General features: G+C 27.3%; 1 protein-coding gene and 1 non-coding gene across 3 annotated transcripts in view; both read left to right on the top strand.

Annotated features, from left to right (window-relative positions):
• The window catches only part of LOC129966046 (5-hydroxytryptamine receptor-like), a 257,650-nt gene that overhangs the window by 151,402 nt on the left and 91,533 nt on the right, over positions 1–14,715 (top strand). The window lies entirely within an intron of this gene.
• Positions 121–194, top strand: Trnan-guu (transfer RNA asparagine (anticodon GUU)). The gene has a single exon. It is a non-coding gene; the product is annotated as a tRNA-Asn (tRNA).

Here is a 14,715-nt window from a genome sequence, read left to right as displayed (position 1 = left end):
TAAAATAAATGTATTGGATATTAGATCTGTCCACGAATTCTTGCATGACATTGGTGAACGAAAGTTACGACATATAGCTTTTTATACCTGAATCTACCATTTTCAATGAATCTATCAGTTGCCTCCGTGGCGCAATCGGCTAGAGCGTTCGGCTGTTAACCGAAAGGTTGGTGGTTCGAGCCCAGCCGGGGGCGATAACTTTTTCCTAGGGATTCCAAGTTCGGGGATATTCTGTGGCGAAAGAAGTGAATCTATCAATTGATGATGAATTTCGGACCTTTTTTCCAACAGAATAAAACCGAAACTTACCATGGAACTACAGTTGTAGTCACAAAATCATATGCTGAATTTCATTTATTTAAGTTATGGTAATTTTGAATTATTGAGTTCAGATGTATGCAAAAGTGCAAACCAACAGACGATCAACTATTTGATGAATTTAGTTCAAATTCTGATATCTGTATTTTAATTGCTAAACCTGTATCAAATTTCATTTACCTAGCTCTTTGCATTTATAGTTATTCAAACCACTTATACTCGAATATCTAGGTAGACAGACTTCATGAAAATGTATTTCATTCAAAATCTGACAGAAATTTAGAAATTCAGTTGCAATTCTGTACATCAAATTTGAGCCGTCTTTTTCTAATTTCCTAGTTCACCGAAATCATAATGACGAAAATTTATTTTTCGGTCTCAGATAAGAATGAAACGTGAACATACATCAAAACATCGATCTAGAATTTTTTGACGATTACCTCTAGTAAGTAAAAAAAAAGAAGTAAAATTACTGTAACTTTTACACTTGAAAGGTTTAATATTTCATAGTTTCATATACAGAAAAAGAATAACTGTAAAATATTTATAATAATGCAGTGTTAGAGTCGTACACAATTGATGTTTAAATTTTCTTAGAGAAATCAAGGCCATCTAGTTTTCTTAAGATATATTATTAAAAAATATACTAGTCTTTGTAAATCAGCTGTTCACAAAATGTGCCTAGTATTAAATAAAAAAATATCTTATTTTTATACAATTCTAAAATATGCAAATAAATGCAACGGATAATTTAAAAATATCTGAAAATAGTTACAAAGAAGACAGCAATAGAAGCAAATGATCCTAAGGGATATGTGACTGAAAATTGCATGTTAGAGTAATGTTAAAAATTTTTTGTCCTGATAAGGCCCGATTATCTTCTGCATTCTTGTGTTTTGTTAGTTTGTTTATTATAGCAATATTTACACTTTAATATTCATGATGACACACTGCAGATGATTAATCGTATGTTAATATTTTGATTGGCATAGTATACAAGCTGCTCACAGAACTTTAAATGATATATAGACAGACTAGCGATAAAATGCACATCTTTCTAAAAGTTTATCTTGACGAAATTGGGTTCCAAAGTTTGTTGTCGACTGTTTATCACTGGTAACACCTGCATAATGGAACATCAGCTGACTTCTACGGTTACATCGGAAATTGCTTCGGCGCTACATACACATAACCTTGGATCAGAGATAAAGCCACTTGTCAAATATTCGGCTGCCACTACCGAAATATCTGACGTGTGGGTTTCTTCATGTTATACATAGTACGAGTTTTAACGTTGTAAACGACTTTTAGACGTACATTAAAAATTTAGCTGTATGAAGCTCCAATGATTAAACTATCTTCTGCTAGAAATGTGAGAAATGCAGGTGGGAAAATCATTCCTTGATTACAAAACAAATTATTATTAAAATCTATTATAGATTGTCATGTCGTTTTATCGATATATTGTAAAGGCATTTATAATGTTCTTAATAAAACCATTCGTGTCAGTAAATACAATACGAGCTTTCTTGTTCTCTTGAAGCATATCAATGCTGCTATCCGATTTTTTCCGAAAGCATTTCAACAGTAGTATGGCAATATTTTCAAATGACAATGGAAACACTTTGTCCTTTATGCATCCCCCACCAAATAGTATAGATTAGTAATGACTAAATTCATGAAGCCACAGTATACATTGAACTTTTCTTTTCGTTAACACCATTTTGATAAAAAAATAAATAAAATCGAAAATTACTATTTCTGCATTTGTTGCTATTGCGCTAAAAAAATAATGCGTATCTGTTGCACTAAAAAAAAAAATATTATTCCATAGCAAAAAGTTTACCGTTTTATATCCAATGGCTCTTTCGTAATAATTTTTTGTTATCAATGAAGATTTTATAGCCGTCGTACTGTATGGTACTTTCGTATAGTATATTAGTATTTCGCAAGCCACATAACACCGCTGTGACTATTTTATATTTGTTGATGTTAAAACTTCCAGCACCTATTATAAGGATTTAAACTATTTAAGTATTTGCATCTTTATGTTTACTTGCTACCTTTTATTTGATTTTTTTTATTTAAGTTTAAGCACTTCATACATTTCTACATACATGCAAATGTCATGCTCTCACGTGCATATTTCATTCAAATATTTTACACACACATTTCAACACATGCACATTATATTACTAATTCGCTTATATCCAACCCCTATTTTTACATGTATTACATTTTAACCTAGCTATTTTTACATCTTTAATTTTTATTTAAAAATTATATTGCATCTGAGAAGCAGAGATCTCATAATAAACCTCAGTGTTTCTATCCAATGGTTTGTGTTGTATGTCTCAAAAAAAATATAAGTAGTTTAACTTAAATTTAAACTAAAATTTAATCACTGCAAATGCGTATTGATATTTTTCTCAGACAATGCAGCAACAAAAAAAAATGATTAAATTATCTTTTAAATAACTTTTTTCCAACGAATTTGAAAAATGTATTTGATTTCCCAAATAGCTAAAATCTTTAATTCTCGATTTCACAGTTTCAGTTGCAAGTATTAAACTATTTTATGCTTTAGTATAAAGTGTTACAATTCCAGAATTCAATAAATAAAGGAGTATTCAATTATCCCGTTTAACGTAAAAAAAAAAAAGCTTGTTGCATATCCTATATTGAAAGAAATCCCTTATTATCTTTTGATTGTTTAGTTCACTATGGCAATTGCGCTAAAAAATAAGATGCAAAAAAAAAAAAAAAAAAAAAAACCAGCCGTCTTTTGAATTACGTCAAACAAGATACAAAACTGACAGGCTTCATTTTATATTGCAAAGGACTTCTTTATTGCCCGATAGGGATGGCTTTATATAGGCAGAAATAAAGCAATATCTGAATAGTCTAGACGACACTTTCAAGAATGAACTGTAGCAAATACCAGATTCATACTAAAGAGTATTGTTCCTAATCTCTTGATTTGTAAGGGATCGAAAATTGCATCTCATCAACGCGAGACGTATTTCATTTGCAACAAGGAGATAAAATACAGTTTCTCTGAAGACGACGAAAATTTGATTTGTGCCATTATTGTCCTTCTGAAGAAAAGCTTCCAGGCAAATTTTAGGTGTCTTCACAGATTCAAACAATGTTCAATTCATAGTATTCATGAATTTTTTTACACGCAAAAATTTAAGGATTTTGAATTTCAGATTTCGCGTCTGTGTAAAAACTGTTTATTATTCGTATGTTTTATATTCATCTTTCTTTGAATATTTGATATCATATCATATTTGCATCGGTTTGAGACATTATTCTCTGATAAAGTTTAGATATATTTTGAATAGAAACCGAATTTATTAAAAAGAATCAATGTAACTTATTTACATTCCTTTTACACTTATTCTTATTAAAGAAAATGTTTTGACAAAATATATCAGAACAACTTTTTTATAAGTTAAAACAAGAAATATCTAAAACCTACAAAATATATTCTAAACTTAAAAAAATGAATTTATAAGTATGTTATTTTCTCAAAATATATTAAGGCACCTTAACTTGTTTTTGGGCAAATTTTTCAAATCGGCACATGTTAAACAAGTATAAAATATATTTTCAAGATTCATTTAGATACTGAAAAACAGGAAAATTGTAATCTTTACTAAGAAATGAATTTGTTTTGAATAGTATTGTTCTGATTTTGTAAGCAGAATTATATTTGATATTAATAAAATAATGAGTGCTCCAAAAAAAAACATTTCCGTACAACATATTTTTTATATTTTTATACCATATGCGGCAATAATTTCAAAACATGTTTTTCAAACAAGAGTTTTACAATTAGAAATATATTTGATTTTAATAAAATAATGAGTACATAAAAAAATCACTTTCATACAACATTCTTTTTTACATTTTTATATCATATACGGCAACAATTTCAAAACATATTTTTATAAACAAGTTTTTTACAATGTCTTTGCATAGAAAAGATATATTCAGATATACTATGAAAAATTGGCTTCTAATTTAAGGTAAATTATGAAAATTTTTAAAATGATTTGATGAATCAAAATTTTTCGTATCTCGATTAAAACGCTAGCTGATAGGACCAGTTTTTTACTGTAATTGCTTCACAAAAAAACGCTGATGTTTGTCAACTTCATATTCTGAATCAATCAATACAAATTATAAAATATCAACCTGTTTCTGAAAACCACTATGTAGAATTGATTTCTTTTAGCTTTCGTGTTGAATTGCTTAGAAATTTAATTTAATGAGTAGGTACTCTTACAAATGCTGAAAATGGATTCTCTTTCTTCAATTTTCGAGTCTCATTAAGTTAATGAAAATATTTTTCTTATTACATGTTTTTTGTTTTTGTTTTCTAATAAGTATGATATAAAGCAAGATTTTTTTCTCAAATTCTTATTGAAAGATATTTTTTACTTATAGCGTGCAACTTATGGCTATTTTTTCAATATAAAACTTACAAAATTTCAGGACATTCCGTCAATAATCGTAATAATTACATTTTTATTTTTTTCGTAGAACGTATACATAAATATAACGGCTGTAACTGGACAACTCAAATATTTGCTGTATGATTAAAATTTTAAGCAAATACCTTCCAAATTGAATAGAGTGCATTATATTATTTCTATATTAAGATCGAAACCAGATGATACTTATGTTATTTGAGTTTTATGTATATTCTTTTGACTGAACTTTTCTTGTTCCCCTTCATATTATTTACTGGATTCATTTAATACAAAAAAAAATATTAAAATTTCTCATTTAACACTACATTCTTTTGATAATGAAGCAGTTTGTTTAGAAAACATTAAAGTAATTTTTTTATCTCATTACCCATTTTATTGATAAATAGTGTCCTAAAATTAACGCAAAATTTGAATTTATGCCTAAATGAGGCAAAATGTTGCCAATGATGAAAAGATAAATTTATAGCTGACGTTTCGGAGAGTTGAAAATGGATAGCTACATGGCGAAAGAAGGGGCTTTCATAGTTGAACAAATTTTTAAAATAACGAAGGCTTGGAAGCGACAATTCGCACAAATTATGATCTGTGCCACACAGCCCCCCCCCCACAAAAGAAGCAATTTAATTATTGAACGAGTTATACTAGTCTTTATTTCCCCGTTTTGGTGATCACAACTGACCATCAAGATCAGGCGATTTAATGCTACAACATTCAAATCTGGATCGAATTTTCGTCGCACCTGCGTATCCAAGAACAAAACTCAACAATAGAAATCTAAACGTTATTCTTTATTCTAAGAGCAAGTATTCTAGAATGATAAACAAAAATATATATAAATCAGCAAGATAGGTATTAACTTACTACTGCGTTTAAAAGTTCTTCATCTTTTTTTAAAAAAATTACAAAAGTAACTGCATTATTCAGATTACCACAGAATAAATGAAGAATATCACGCGAGTGATTATTTATTAATGGTTTAACCCTGTTCATATGTGTACAGCACATGCGCATACCTCTTGATTATAGACAATCAAACCTTCCTATAGAGATAAAAAAATGATGTTTTTCTTTACCACGAAATGGCTGTTCTCCTGTTCTATGCTCAAGTGACATTATTACTTATAAAGAATTTGCTTCTAAAGTAACTATTCACGAGTTCTGAAAAAGTGCAGTGACTAAGGTCCTGAGGTCTATGGCAAACGGAAACTTATTATCCGCATTTAAATCTTTGTAAGAACAAAGGCAAATGTTTTTGAAGCGTAAGATAATTTCTTGAAAGAAAATCAGTTCATCAAATTATATCTTTATTCATTCTTACATTATTAAATGGGTTACAAAACTGTTTGCACATAATAGTAAAGCATAATGAATCTTATTTCATTCTCCGTATATCTGCAGTTCTAAGAATCAATAATCGGAATGAATTTCAATTTTTGTTTTTGAAAATTACTTGTGCAAATACTTAAACAGTTGATTTTAAAAAATCCAAACCAGAAGAAAAATATTCTTTATAATTTATTTTAAAATCTTTTGTTAAAATATATTAAATTATACACGTTGTTCAAGTAATGTTCTTTGTTGCATGCAATAATTTAAAGAGGGAATTTCAAAGAACCATTAAAACTTATAAGATAGAAGATTATACAAGATTGTGCACGATCATAAATGGTGGCAGATTATAAATTCTGTTCATAAAATCAGATTTACAATTTAATCCTTTTAATTGATGATAAGAGTTATTCTTTTAAAACTACTCATCATCAACCCCTTAACCCTGTTAATGCTCCAAAGTTCTTTTTAAGGAAGAATTTGTTACCTATCGTCCGACAGCGAATTATTCGTTTAAGTAGCTCTTTCCATTAAAATTTTTATCCCTTATGACCCTAAAGATCCTATTCTAAATTTTATATTTCATACTTCACCGATCTCTACAGTATTTGAAAATATTAAAATAACTACCTTGAAGCGTTTGTAAATTATGTAAATTTTTAAATGTATCGATATTGATATTCTTTTTCAAAAGATAAAATAATTCTAAGATTATTATTAAATCTCTAACTTATTATGCTGTGAATGTTCAGAGTAGAATAGTTTAAGTGTTAGTTCTGTGATATTTATTTTTCAACAATTTTATGGCAATTTTAGCATTATCGAACTTGTAATTTTTTTTTTTTTTTTTTTTTTTTTTTTTTTGTATTACGCAAATACTTTTTCAAAAATATTTCGAAATTTTATAAGGGGTTTTGTTTAAAATAATGAACGTAAATGAATGATTTTTTTAATTCATTATAATAATTATGTTTAAACATATGCAAGAGCTATAAATGCAATTTACCCACATCTTTTGCACAATATAACCATTGATAACTAAGATGTATAGCCTTCGATGAAATACCATATGGAAAGAGAATTGTTATAACTTCAAAATAGAAGAGGTTTGAAATCAACCGATAAATTTCGCCATTTTTTTCTTATTACGCTTTATTATTAACAAAACATTTAACAAAATTTATTGTCATTACTCACACAATAATAATATTAAAAAAAATATCTGAAAAGTCAAGCTTTGCTTGGTAGTCTTTTTTAAGAAAATATTTAGAGAACGATTCACATACTGATTACATATGATTTTTTTTTTCAATCTTACCTCATCGCATATCCATCACAACCATTTCACAAAATTTTGAGGTACCAATAGGCTATTATTCTACGGCAACAGTGCAAGTACCACAAAATTTTACGAGAAGCTCTAATAGTTTGTGTAAAATCTCTTTTTCAGTAAAGGCATATACATAGATATAATTAAGATGCAAAACCTCAACTAAATTTAAAATTGGACCTAAATCATTAGAGCCATTTCCGATTTACACACTATATATTTAAATATATAATTGTCTAAGTTTAAAGCAAATGAAAATCTAAACGGACATGCCATCTAATCCGAGTACCTAATATAAAGCACTAATGTTCAATTATGAGGCGCAAAGAAAAGAGGAAAAAAATCTATGTTAGCAATCAATTATTAGTTTTTAGAAGTATTGCAATGAATTTTCCCTCCAATGATATATTTATATTAAATAATGTAGACAAATGCGTAGAAAATACGAAATAAATACGTTTAGAAACGTAGATTGAAAAAAAATATTACTAAACCAATACCACGGTAATTTTAATACTGATACCAGCATTTTTAACTAAAATACGAATTAAATTCTAAATCAGTTCCAAAATATTTACATATAAAAATATAACCAAATAAATTTACAATAGCAAAAAAAAAAAAAGAAAAAAAAAGGATTAATTTCGTTTAATTTTGCACATTTTTATTATATAGTTATTGATAAAATATTTGGATTTCATTTATTACAGATAAAGTAATGATAAAGACGGAAATTATCAAATTCGCTTTTAAAATAATTTGTAATTTTCTATAAATGATATTTGATTTTTCCTTTTACCTCTCATTTTCCAGACAAATACTTAAGAATTAAATTTATGTCATCTATTCCGCATAAAATAAATTGGTATCAAATTCCTCACCCAAAAAAAGAAATAAACTCTTTAATTTATTTAAACGATTATCAGGTAGTTACTGTCCAATGCCATCTAATTACGCGCGCGAGTTTTTTTTTTTTTTCAATAAACCATTCCGAGGGAAAACGATTGTACCCAAAGAATGATTACTTTAGGGAAAGATTTCACTTAAATTAATTTTCTCCTGGCATCGATTTAAGGCCCAGACATGTTCTTAGCAATTAGAGGTTCGAGGCCTTTCGCACGGAAAGGTGACAATTTTCTGTCCTCACGTAAGTGCCAGGTGTCACAGGCAGTTTACTTTGCAGCTAGATCCGAAAGACTTGGGACTAGAAAATGTATTGATTAAAGGAAGCTAATGTTATCTCTTATTGGACATCGTTGGAAAGTCTATGAAGACGGGAAAGAATTAAAAAAATAAAATGGGAAAAGGGCAGAGGATCACGAACAGCTAGAGAAATAAAATTTAATTTATTCAAGCACACCATTTGAAGTTCTGGGCTAGCTGAATACTTTAAGGAAGTTTTGCAAACACTTCCAGGTGAGAGGCATTCTTTAACTTGAGCAAATTAATTTGCTCAAAGTCAGTCTAAAAGGGCTTAAGAGCCTTACAATTTTTCTATTTAGAGCTTTGTTTTATTAGGGACTAATAAAAATAATTCCTTCATTATGTCGCTTATTTAGAGCTTGAGCTCTTAAATTAATTGATGCATGTAATCGATTTTCTTGTCTTTTGACTTATATGGTGTATTTCTGTGTTTGCTTGTTAAGATTTAAATAAAAATTAAGGAAAGTTTTGTGTGTGTTTTAGCTTTTTGGGGTGTACATTCTTTTTTAATTCAGATGTTTAAATTTATTATGTTTGAGTTTCTAATCAAAGTCAATGAATTTTCTGTTTGAAGGTACTTTGGAGTAATTAACATCTCTTCTGTGATATAGTTGAGAATTCAAATTTCTTTTTCAATATTTAAAATCTGTAATTTTTGTTTTATTATCTTTCATATAAAAAGAGTTCTCAACAGAAATTCCATGGTTTCACTAAAATAAAAATAAACATTAAGTTTTTTTTAACTTCATCTTACTGCAAACTATAATAAAACCATCTTTGATTGTAAATAATTATCGTAATTGCATTTTAAGCATTGAGAAAAGGGCTTTGATTGCTAAAGATGATTAAAATTTTATTGAATCAATTTGAGATGTTAAATGCAGACGAAAGAGAAGAAGCAAGTTTTATTCAAGGAATTATATATCTGGATTTTTAAGGAATTTAATTACACTTGTCAAATTAATTATATTCGATTAAACATTAATTAAAAACTTCTGACTTTTAGTTTGAATATTAAAATATTTTTAAAATATCTATTAACAGCTTTTTCAGAAATATAATACAATTTGTATTACCAAATTTTTGAAAAAAAAAAAAAGAATGTTTCCCATTTTCTTGAAAAGTATTCATTATTTTTAATAACTTTTATGAAAACAGAAAGAAAGAGTATCAATGAAAATAAATAAATAAATACGAATTAAAAATATAATTTTATATTATTTTAACTTTTCCTTAATATTTTTTTCATTATTTCTAAACATTTTTTTACTTAAAATTTGAATAAACTAATGATTGTAATATTCCATTCAAGAATTACCTATTTTATTATACTCACAAATTTCAACTAAAACAACAGATTATAAAAATTATATATAAATATTTACTATTTAATCAGTATTATTAAAAAGTCGAAATCAGAAGATTTTTGTTTTATGAAAATTCCATAAAAATATTTGAGGAATTAAAAGTACGATCTCAATTGAATTCTAAATTTGAAAACTTATTTTATTTTTAAAAATATACATAATTATGCTACATTAATTAAAAAAATAATGTACTAATAATTAATATTAATAAAACAATATTCAAAATTTCAAAAAAAAAAAAAAAGAATTATATATGAACGCAATTTTGAAGAAATTTATTATTCATAGGTTGTAGAAATTTGAATGAAGAAAACTGAAATGTCTGCATCTATAGACGGACTTTGGAATGATACAAAATTCTAAAATCATTATTATAATTTTGATTTAAAGGAAATCTTTGCTATTATGAAAACATTTTTTTAACATTTCAACTATGCACAACCATGGCACTACAAAAGATTTAATCAAAATAAGTTCCTGCTTCATGTATTTATGAAAATGCGATTTATTTAATGATAGTCGTCTAAAAGGTGATAATAGAGTAATAATTTTAAAGAGGATGATATTAGTGATAATAGCAAGTACTGCAATTAATAAACTTTTCTTGCGCATATATATTTCATTCTAAAAAGCAACTTAAATAAAGAAGTATCTATTTTTAGCATCAAACATTGTAGCACAACAAAATAGTAACATTGTATTTAATTAATTGTTTTCTTCTTATTAATATTTAGTTATTAGAAATTTGAAATTTACAGAAATAGGCCCTTTTATTAGATAGCAACATTTTCTTTTAGGATAAACTGATGAATTGGTGCATATTTTAACCCTTTAAAGGGCATTTTTTTATAGTCATATTATATTAAAATATTTTTAGGTTTGAAATTAGAATAAGAAAAGGGATTCATTTAACTTATTAGATAAATTTAATTTGATTAATTAATTAATTAATTTGGTTAATTAATAATTAAGTAACAAATCAAGACACATTTTGTCTGAGATAAAGAACTGAAGCATATAAGTTTCTGACTTACTAAAAAAAATTATCAAAACTTATGCTAACCTACATAATTTCATACAAAGATTGATAAATTTAGTGGGAAGCATACTTCCCACGACCCTAGAAATTGTTAACATATTATGCACACATCATTTAAAGAGGGTTTGAATTTTTTCGAGTAGTATTGAAATTAATATGCACTTCAAATAATATATTTTTGAAGATCAAAATTTTTATTCAAAAGTTAATTAAATTCTTAATTCTTATTGTTACAAAAAATGTTCAAACTGCTTTTTTTAATGTACATGGAATTAATCATTTTAAAGAGTTTGAATTGAAAAAAATATTTTATTTATAGGTATACACAAAACTTTATCAAATTCACAATTAATTGAAATGTTTAATTTATAACTATGAACAAAAACTAACTTTATCAAATTCAAAATTAATTTAAAATAACAATTGTTAAAGTAAACTTTTACAATGAAAGAGATCAAAAAAAAAAAAAAAATAAATAAAAAAATAAAAAAATACAGATATTTTCTCATTTTACAAAGGTAGTCTTATCGATATTATATGTTATGTAATGAGTTCATGAATGGATTTGTATCATTCATTAGTTTTCGGTATTTAAAAAAAAAATGTTCTGATATATTTTCTGATATTTTTTTTAAATGTAACATTAAATTTTATTAATATGGTTTTCAACAGGTTCACATAAAAAAAAAGCAGGAAAATTTAAATAATATTATAAAGTATAATGAATAGCTTTTCCCAGATATACGTCTTCTCATTCTCATGGCCATGAGTCCCATTCGTCAATATGTATCATCGTCATACATAATTCAAATGCGTCCCAAAATCCTTAGTTGTGGACATCCATATGTATCGCGAGAATTCTGAATCTTGCTGCATACAAATTCATAATAATTGAAAGCAAGCTTGACACTATAGTTGCAATAAATCTACATTGATCCGCATTTAAAATCGGATTTGTTATAACAGTGTGGAATATGATATATCGTTTTGAGTCTCTATGGACACGGTTTTATATTCTTCGCTTATTAAAATGTATGGTTATCTTTAGGTAAATTTATTTTGAAGTTTATAAATCAATTTAAACATATATATCTTTATAAAAATTTCTTATCTTGTGTAATTATATCATAGTTACTGCGATTTTTAAAAATGTTACATGATATGCAATAAAATTTTGGGAACATGCTTATGAAAAAGATATTTTCTGAGATAAGTTTCGGTACTAAATTTCATATTTAAAGTTGTATTAATAATTTCAACATTACTAAGAAAGTAAAACTTTTACTATATGTTAGAGTTATGATCCGCAACTAGGCAAGCACTATTGAATTTCATATAACCCAAATTCAGTCTGATTTTTTAAATATTCTAATTTTTTTATCTAATTAAATATCTAAAATCTCATTTTTTTTTTACAATACTTAAATTTATGTGCTATGTAAACGGTAACTAATAAATCGAATTAGTTTAGATGAACGTTTTTCTATTTCTATAAAATATGTTAATACAAATATACAGAATGGCCAATAAAGCTCCTTGCCATCCTCTTAACTTCGGAATGGTTGCTGTTATATTCATAAAAGTGGTGCCTAGGTTTTGTAAAGTAGCCATGTGCTAGAAAATATAGTAGCCCACAGCGGCATCTGGTGGCAAATTGCAGAATTACAATACTTAAATTTATGTGCTATGTAAACGGTAACTAATAAATCGAATTAGTTTAGATGAACGTTTTTCTATTTCTATAAAATATGTTAATACAAATATACAGAATGGCCAATAAAGCTCCTTGCCATCCTCTTAACTTCGGAATGGTTGCTGTTATATTCATAAAAGTGGTGCCTAGGTTTTGTAAAGTAGCCATGTGCTAGAAAATATAGTAGCCCACAGCGGCATCTGGTGGCAAATTGCAGAATTACAATACTTAAATTTATGTGCTATGTAAACGGTAACTAATAAATCGAATTAGTTTAGATGAACGTTTTTCTATTTCTATAAAATATGTTAATACAAATATACAGAATGGCCAATAAAGCTCCTTGCCATCCTCTTAACTTCGGAATGGTTGCTGTTATATTCATAAAAGTGGTGCCTAGGTTTTGTAAAGTAGCCATGTGCTAGAAAATATAGTAGCCCACAGCGGCATCTGGTGGCAAATTGCAGAATTGGCATTCTATCACGGAAACAAACAAACAAACAAAAAAGACAGGGAATAAAAAGAGATTTACAAAGATGTAGAGAATCATCGATTTAGTACGAAAAGATAACTCGTGGACGTTAACGCGAAGAATAAAATAGTTAAATGCGCACTTTTTTTGTGATTTTCTACACTGTGACTAGGGATTGCAATACCGGGATACCGAATACCGGTATTTTGAGTCATTTGTGCAGTTTTGTAATACCGGTATTCACAAGTTTAAATACTGGTTTTTCGGTATTTACTAGAAATTTTTAAAATTGTCTTGTAATTGTTTAAATTGTATAGGGAACGCCAACATAGCAAAGTAGTATACGTTTTTGTTTTTATGTCTCCCTAACGGGCGAAATTAATTAGCTAATTAATGGCTTAATTAATTGCTTAAATCTAAATTAGTGAAACATGGATTATTCCTGAAAGAAGATATTGTATCCATAAAGATTAATGGAGCAATAGTTATGAAACAAGTTGGAAAGTTGATTGGTGCAAATCAGCAATTGTGCTATGCTCATCGAATTCAATTAAAAGTAATAGATGTATTATACCAAAAAAATAAAGAACAGAAGAATCCAAATACTTTGGATATAGAAACTTCGGATTCTGACATTGAAGAGAGTAAGAGTGAGAGTGATATTGACAATGAAGATAACGACAATGTAATTGTTGAAGCAATTGCTCATGAGGATGAAATATTAACCCATCAAGAATTGCTTCCTATAATTTAGAAAGTTCGAAAAATTGTTAAGATATTTAAACGTTCCCCTATAAAAGATGACATATTACTTAAATATATACTAACCGAAAATAAAACAGAATATATGCTAATATTAGATTCTAAAACACGTTGGAACAGTTTACTCCTAATGATGGACCGATTTTTGAAACTGAGAAATCCAATCCAAAAAGCAATAATCGACTTAAATCTGTAAATTAATTTTTCAGATAGTGAATTCGACTTAATATCCAGAACTATATCATCTCTACTTCCAATAAAACTGACTACAGAGGCATTATGTCGGAGAGATTTTAATTTATTAACAGCTAATGCAACACTAAATTTCATGTTGCAGCACACATTACTATCTGAAGAATTATATATTACATTGAAAAACCGCACAGAAGAAAGGCATACCGAAATAGAAAATGTCTTACGGTATTTACATAATTAAAATGATTTTAAAAATGAAAATGAGGAAGAAGAAAATAATCAATTCGAATCTGATTAAGTTTATAGTCAATTTTCTTATCATTTTTTACCCACAAACCTATCCACATTCAAAAGAATTCGGTTCAGTTATCGAAGATTATGATGTCACTACTGTCGATAGTGAAAAGGAATTGTCTCTTGAACAAAAATTAGAATTAGCGATAAATAAAAAAAATTCAACGAATCAAAATACAATACAGAAATCAGCTATATCCAAAACCATCCG

The sequence above is a fragment of the Argiope bruennichi genome, chromosome 4 (genome assembly GCF_947563725.1).
Source record: "Argiope bruennichi chromosome 4, qqArgBrue1.1, whole genome shotgun sequence".
NCBI classification, from domain to species: Eukaryota; Metazoa; Arthropoda; class Arachnida; order Araneae; family Araneidae; genus Argiope; species Argiope bruennichi.
The sequence above is the reverse complement of the archived record's forward strand: the minus strand, read 5'-3'. Positions and strand labels throughout refer to the sequence as shown.